Below are 8,481 nucleotides of genomic sequence, written 5' to 3'. Positions count from 1 at the left end.
AGTGCAGTGATTAATTGACAGGCGAGTCTCGTCAGGCTTCCTCTGCCCCTCACTCCCTTCTCTCTTACTCCACTTGAAATATTAGAGGAAGTGTCTCTCCCCAGGACAGGGAATTCTAGGCACTAGTGTCCCCCCGAGTCTCCAAGGTGTTAGAAGAGGGAGGGTTTTATTTATTTCATTTATTTTTTTGAAGATTTTTATTCATTTATTTTCCAGAGAGAGAGAGAAAACATAAGCAGGAGGGAGAAGCAGACTCCCCTTTGAGCAGGGAGCCCCATGTAGGACTCGATCCCAGCACCCTAGGATCATGACCTGAGCTGAAGGCAGACGCTTAACCGACTGAGCCACCCAGGTGTCCCAAAGAGGGAGATGAGTGTTCGCCAGGGCCACCTTCATGAGTGTGGGACCTGGGCCGCCCCACAGGCTCCCGTGCTTTCGAGAGCCTTGTACTTGATTTAATGCTCTGCTGTCACCATCTTGAAATCATTAATAGTTTTCACTGGAAATGTGTGTTTTCTAACTGAAGTCCAGTGAGACAAGGGAGCATGCACACAGAGGAGATCTGTGCCATTCCTAGACACCCACTCCCGTGCAGCTTTTTCAATGACTTGGGAGCACAGAATTGTGGCGGGCCCCATGCTATGGAGGGAGCACAAGGAAGGTATTTGGTCTATGACAGAAACATCCAAAGATCCGAGAGGCCACACTGTCCATCCAAACCAGAACTTACACTTACAGAGAAAGAAGGCAGTGACATCTGAGGACACACAAATGACCACAGGAGCCTATCATATCCTTTCCAACTGTTGTTACATCCTTCTATTAACCAATGCTTGGGCTGAAAATGACGCAGAATGATGGGGAGAGATAGAGTGACCTACACCTCTTTTTCCTTTCAGTCCTGCCTGACTCATCAGTAACCCAAAGGCACAGCATGTGGGTAGAATGTGTGTGTGTCAAGTAGTGAAATAAAAACATTTGAGTTTTGTGCCGCTTTTCCATTGAACTGTAAAAACAAAATCCATACACGTGTACAAGCTATGAAATGCGAGTTGTGTGATTTTAATGACTTCATATATGACTTAAATGCTCACATTTCCATTTAAAAATTTACATCATATACTATAAATATAAATGGTGGGTGCCTGGGCAGCTCAGACAGGCAAGCCTCTGCTTTCAGCTCAAGACATGATCCCTGGGTCCTGGAATGGAGCCTTGTGTGAAGCTCCCTGCTCAGTGGGCAGTCTGCTTCTCTCTCTCCCTCTGCCCCTCCCCCATGCTTGGACTCTCTCACCCTCTTTCTCTCCCTCTCTATCTCAAATAAATAAATAAAATCTTGGGGCACCTGGGTGGCTCAGTGGGTTAAAGGCTCTGCCTCCGGCTCAAGTCATGATCCCAGGGTTCGGGGATCGAGCCCCGCATTGCCCTGTCTACTCAACGAGGAGCCTGCTTCCCCCTCTCTCTCTCTGCCTGCCTCTCTGCCTCGTGTGATCTCTCTGTCTGTCAAATAAATAAATAAAATCTTTTTTAAAAAATTTAAAATAAATAAATAAAATCTTAAAATAAAATTTGCAGGGACGCCTGGGTGACTCCGTTGGTTAAGCGTCTGCCTTCGGCTCAGGTCATGATCCCAGGGTCATGGAATGGAGTCCCACATCGAGGCTCCACAGGGAACCTGCTTCTCCCTCTCCTTCTACCTGCCTCTCCCCCTGCTTGTACTCTCTCTGTGTCAAATAAATAAGCAAAATCTTAAAAAAATAAAAATAAAAAGAATAAAATTTGCAGCCGTGCAAAAGGCTAGAATAGGCACTTTACCAAACAGATTATCCAGACAGCCAATAAGTAAGTACACAAAGCATGCTGGATATCATCAGTCATTAAAGAAATCCAAAATCAGGGCGCCTGGGTGGCTCAGTGGGTTAAGCCGCTGCCTTCGGCTCAGGTCATGATCTCAGAGTCCTGGGATCGAGTCCCGCATTGGGCTCTCTGCTCAGCGGAGAGCCTGCTTCCCTCTCTCTCTCTCTGCCTGCCTCTCCATCTACTTGTGATTTCTCTCTGTCAAATAAATAAATTAAATCTTTAAAAAAAAAAAAAAAAGAAATCCAAAATCAAGGGGCACCTGGGTGGCTCAGTGGGTTAAGCCTCTGCCTTCACCTCAGGTCATGATCTCAGGGTCCTGGGATTGAGCCCCGCATCGGGCTCTCTGCTCAGCCAGTAACCTGCTCCCCCCCCTTCTCTACCTGCCTCTCTGCCTACTTGTGATTTCTCTCTCTGTCAAATAAATAAATAAAATCTTAAAAAAAAAAAAAAAGAAATCCAAAATGAAGACAACAATGAGATACCATTTCACTAGAATGGCTAAAATTTTAAGAGCCCAGCAGAACAAAATGTTGGGCAGGATGCAGAATGACCAGAACTCTGGTATAGTATTGGCAGACATGTAGAACTGTACAACCATTTTGGAAAACAGCAAGGCCATTTCTTCCAAAGTTAAATGTATACTTACCATACAACCCAGCAATTGAACTCCTCCCTATTTACCCAAGAGAACTAAAACATTTGTCCTCACGAAGACTTGAAAAATAACGTTCACGGCAGTTTCATTCACAACAACCCAAAATGGAACCAACTCCAATGCGTATCAGTTGCTGAATGGATGACAAGTGGCACCGTACGCATCCAGTGGAATCCTGCTTTTTAACAAAAAGACACAAACTACAGGTGCACATAACAATGTGCATGAACTTCAGAAATATTAAGCTTAGTGAAGGAAGTTAAATGTATTAGGGTGCATAGATATATTTCAACCTAGGTGATGTTCTAGAACAGGCAAAACTAATCATCAGTGGTGGACATCAGATGAGCAGGATGGAGAGCGGAGGGGGGTGGACTGACTTCGAAGGGGTGGGAAGACGCGGATTTGGGGGTCGATGAAAGTGTTCTCTGTCTAGATTGTGGTGGTGAGCACTTGACCACACCCATGTGTCAAAACTCAGAAATCCGCACTAAAAAATGGGAGAGTTATACTTATGTAAGTTATACTTTAGCAAAAATGTGTTTAAGTTGAAGCCATGAGTATCAAGAAGGTTCACTAAGTGAAGAGGATAGAGAGAAGCAAAGAGAACCAGGGGCCATTGATCTTACCAATGGCGAAGAGATGTGGTTATCCCCAACTTACATGTGAGGAAAACGGGGCTCAGAGAAGTGAAACGACTTTCCCAAGATCACATAGCTACTAAGCAGCAAAAACTGAAGCTGGAAGCTAGAACTATGTGGTTTTAAGGTACATGTTCTTTTTGGTCTGCCCCGTCCAGGGGCCTGGCCCCGGGGCTGAGCATAATGACCCCAACTCCTATTCTTTGAGGAAGACAGGCAGCAGCCTGAGGTTAGAGCCTGGGTTTGAAAACCATGTGCTGTTCTTTATGGGGAAGAACAGAGAAGAGTGTGCACTTAGAATGGAGGGGATGGGGATCCCCCTGAGAATGGCCTCTTGCCAGAGTTTCTCCACCAGTCTTCACTGTACCCAATGGAAGCCCTTGCAAGATGACAGGCCCAGGTTGGGGGTTCTGCCTGGGCCTACCGGACACCAAGGGAGCCACCGTGAGGTCTGTTCCGGGGGAGAAATCGTCCCCTGCCTTGATTTTCCAGGGAGCTCATCATCACTGCAGACAGCACTTTCCACTTCCCATCTCCAGAAGCATTTGCTGAGGACAACTACATTTAGAGCTCTTCCTGGGGCTCATTGATCAGTCCTAGTCCTGGTGATGGATGGGCTCTCTCTGGACTGTGACTGCAGCTGTGTGATGGCTCACTCTGCCTCTCATCCCACCCCTTCTCCCCACTCCCCTCCCTGCCACAATAAGGGCTTCTCGGACCAAGGACGCTGTGCCACTACCTTCAGAAGATCTTCAGCGGTTTCCCATTGCCTAGACAGTGCTTTGTAAAACGCAGGCAGTAGTAGATCATGAGATCAGTGTAATGGGGTTATTTAAAAATATGAAATCAGGAGCGCCTGGTTGGCTCCAGGGGTTAAGGATCTGCCTTCGGCTCAGGTCATGATCTCAGGGTCCTGGGATGGAGCCCCACATTGGGCTCTCTGCTCGGCGGGGAGCCTGCTTCCTCCCTCTCTCTCTGCCTGCCTCTCTGCTTACTTGTGATCTGTCTGTCAACCAAATAAAAAAATAAAATAATAAAAAAATAAAAATAAAAATATGAAATCAAATAGAAAAGAAAGTAGAGTATATCACGTGTGCGAAGGTTAAATATTATCTCTTCAAGTATCTGATTCAGTTAGGTCTGTCCAGACATAGGTGTGTAGATGGATGTACTGACCAGAGATGGGACTTGGATTTCTGGCCGTGCATTACCGTCAGAAAGGTTTAAAAGGCTAAAAAATCCTGCCGTGATGGGACAGCAATTATCTTTCCTGCCTCTCGCTGCATGTATATGTCCCCACATCCTACATCCCTGCCAAAGCGGGACATTCCTCCAAACACCATCCCTCTTCATGCTTACAAAGCTTGACTCCAATCCTTTCCTCCACCTTTGTCTTTCCCTCACCCCTTTGCCTGTCGCGATTCTGTCTGACAGTACACCTCTGAAAAATCTCAACTTTCTTCCCCATGAGAGCTCATCGCATATTCCTTTTTGGTCCCATAGTACATTTTCCTACACCTCTCTTTAGCATTTTTTATTCTGCTTAAATAAAGGTTAAGACAAATGTCAGTTTCTCCCAGTTGCCTTGAGTTTTGAGCACATATATAACCCATCTTTGTTTTCCTCTGCAACTAACTCTGTGCCTGGCACACTGGAATCGCCAGGGAAATGTTGATTGGATTGAACTGAATCCTCAAAAAAAACCAATGAGGTAGGTATATTTATTTCCATTTTGCGCATAAGGAAGGTGGGGCTCAGAGAAGTTAGGGGACTTGCCCCAAGTCACACAGCTAGGTTAGGACCAGTTTTCTCACACTGCACTCCCGACCTCTGGCTCTACCTGGTCTCTGGAGTGTGGACCCCAGGGCAGACGTCTCAGTCACTGACCTGGCCAGAGAGAAATCTGAGCAAAGCACTCCCCATGCACAGGAATTACTTCAGTCTGTGCACACACACTCTCCACAGAGTTGGTGGAAACTTCCCATAGACCACACCCAGCTCTGGGGTTTGGGGAGGGGAGTGCTGGCCTCCAAAGGCTGGGCTGGAGGAGGCTGAGAAAGTCAGGAACAGGGGTTCTGGAAGGAGCAGGATGGAGGCAGAGGCGCTGAGAAACCAGACAGGTGAAGATAAAGAAAAGAGGAAACGAGAGAGAAGGAACGGCGCTGCAGAGGAGGAGGTTGTGCAGAAGGAGGAAGAAAGGGGAGAGAAGGAAGTGCACAGGAAGACCGACAGAGAAAGGCCTGTGGTTTCCCCAGTTTCCTGTGTCTGGCCAGCTCCTCTGTGGATCAGGGCTTCTTGTCTTTCCGTGTGTCCACCAGGTGCCTCCAGCATCCGGCAGAAGGCAGCTCCCTCATCTTCTCTGTGGGAAAGTGACCCGCCTTCAGCTCAGTGAATAACATCAGCTTCTCCACCAGGTGGACAAAGCTCGCCCGGGATATGTGGTACTTCGGTGGCCGAGCTGGATTTGAACCCCCAGCTGCTGTCTCCCACTCCAGTGGGTGACTCCTCCTAGAAAAGCTTTCATGGTAAGCCCCTTCTCCAGCTGTGACCTGTGAGTTAGGAGACCTCCTTTCTGGTTCCTAGATCCAGAATGAAATGAATGAGTGATCTTGGCCAACTTGACTGACTTCACTGGACCTGGATGTCCTTGTGTGTCTAATGGACCAGATGAGAAGCAGATCCATCACCGCTGACCACTTACTAGGAGTTACTCCCTTTACATGCCTCAAGTAATTCGATGTATATAGTCGTTGCGATTTTGTAGAACATAGGGGGAGACCCACAGCTGACTCTGACTTGCAGGGTCAGATTTTCTATAATAAGGAGTATGTCTGGGAAATGTATCTTAGAAGTTAGACTCCACAGAAATCTACCAGCCAGAAAATGTCCCCCAGCCTTACAGGCTCTTCCTCTTCATTATCCTAGCCATCCCCAACATCTCCGCATCCCCATGGTTCATTTATCTTCTCTGCTGGTATTTAATGAGCACATCCCGTGAGCTGGGAAGGCAATGGTAAAAAATAAAACAAGCAAGAATGATGATAAACACACCGGAGAAAAATAAAAGAGAAAGAGGTAGGGGATAGGGGGAGGTGTGTGCAATTTTTAAAAGGGTGACAAAGGAAGACCTCACAGCAATGGCAAAATTTAGGCAATAATCCGAAGGAGGCAAGGGAGTGAGTCGTGCATTTGTGTGCAGGGAGAGGATCCTAGGAAGAGGGACCGCAAGTGCCCACACAAGGACACAGGTGCTTCCTTGGTGGTTTCTTTTTTCTTTTTTTTTTTTAAGATTTTTTTATTTATTTATTTGACACAGAGAGAGATCACAAGCAGGCAGAGAGAGAGAGAAGGAAGCAGGCTCCCTACTGAGCAGAGAGCCCGATGCGGGGCTCGATCCCACGACCCTGAGATCATGACCTGAGCTGAAGGCAGCGCAGCTTAACCCACTGAGCCACCCAGGCGCCCCTCCTTGGTGGTTTCTAAGGCCAGCAAGGGGCCAGGTGGCTCCAGAGAACCAGGGCAGAGTGGCAGGGGACGAGCAGGTGGGGAGGCTCAGACTGAGGAAGGCTTGGGGGCTGTGTCTGCGCTCCATCGCTGAGTCATGAATACCACAGATTTAGCAGCTTCAGATGACACACACTGTCCCACAATTTGTGCAGGCTGGAAGTCTGGGCACGGCTTCACTGGATTCCCTGTAAGGTCGCGGTCAAAGTTGAGCCAGAGCTGGGTTCCTGTCCAGGGTTCAGCCGGGGTGGGATCTGCTTCCAAATTCATGGGGCAGCCTTCAGTTGTTTGCAGGCCACTGGATGGAAGGCCTCAGGCGGCTGAATGTCAAGGGGAAGCATCTCTTAGCTGCTTACCACAAGGTCCTCCCCATAACGGTGGCTCACTGTATGGCACCCCGCTTCTTCAAAGCCCCCAAGTGAGACAGTGCCCTGGCAAGATGGGTGTGACAATTTTTTTTTTTTTTAAAGATTTTATTTATTAATTTGACAGAGAGAAATCACAAGTAGACGGAGAGGCAGGCAGAGAGAGAGAGAGAGGGAAGCAGGCTCTCCGCTGAGCAGAGAGCCCGATGCGGGACTCGATCCCAGGACTCTGAGATCATGACCTGAGCCGAAGGCAGCGGCTTAACCCACTGAGCCACCCAGGCGCCCCGGGTGTGACAATTTTATGTAACCCAATCATGGATGCGTAATCCCAGATAAATGGTCTCCTTTGCTGAACTTTGTTGATTAGAAGCAAGGCACAGACCCGCCCACACCCCAGGGAAGAGGATTATGCAATGGTGATTTGCAATGTGAGTACAAAGAGGTGGGAAGTCATGGGGGTCACCTCAGAGTCTGTTCACTCTGCCCTGCATTCCCCACCCCTTTGACTCATGTTCATTGTATTTGAGAAATAAATTCACCATCAGCCCCGCAAGGTCAAAGTCCAGAAAGTTGCCTGAATCAGATTTAAGTATTGATGAGCTTCCATTAGGTGTTCCTCTTACTTGATTTGTAAAAACTAAAGATATGAGTTATCTGCATCTGTAAACAGACAACAGTGGGATAACAGCTACTGATATTCCTGTTCAAAAGGCAACAGAAGGGCATCTGGGTGGCTCAGTTGGTTGAGCATCTGCCTTCAGCTCAGGTCGTGATCCTGGGGTCCTGAGTTCGAGTCCCACATCGGACCCCTTGCTCAATGTGGAGCGTGCTTCTCCCTCTGCCTGCTGCTCCCCCTGCTTGCACTCTGTGTGTCTGTCTCTCTCTGACAAGTAAATACAATCTTTTTTAAAAAGGGTATCATGGAAGGTACAGAGGAATCCCTCATCCACAGCCAATTCTGAAGTCCAGCCCGGCTAAGGTTGGGTGTTCCCTGATTAGGTTTTAAGACCTGAGAATACTTCCACATCTCTTGGCTCTGCTTTCTGGCCTTCTGCCCTCTGGGTCATCCTTCTTTTTCCATGAAAGATAGCATGTGTTTGCATCTGAGTAGTTTAATCAGCATTTGTCTGCCAGCAGAATTTGGAGACCCCTACAACCCCCTCTCATTTTGCACTCTGTCCCTCTCAATTCAAGCTGGCAGTGCGCTTGCTGAAATAGCTTTTGATGAAGTCCCAGAACCTAAGTCAGGTTCGGTGGGGTGAGGAGGTTCGGAGCCGACGACTAAAGAAAGAATTCTTAAGACGTCGTTGGTGCAAAAGGTGATTTATTAGAGCACGGGGACAGGGCCCGTGGGCAGGCGGAGATGCGGCTGCCCCGGGTTGTTAGGAGTGGTTGGTTATATACACAGGAGTTGGGTAGGTGAGGACAAAGGGGTGTTCAGAAGGGCTATTGG

The sequence above is a fragment of the Mustela nigripes genome, chromosome 6, assembly GCF_022355385.1.
Source record: "Mustela nigripes isolate SB6536 chromosome 6, MUSNIG.SB6536, whole genome shotgun sequence".
Classification (NCBI taxonomy): Eukaryota; Metazoa; Chordata; class Mammalia; order Carnivora; family Mustelidae; genus Mustela; species Mustela nigripes.
This window is presented reverse-complemented; position numbering follows the sequence as displayed.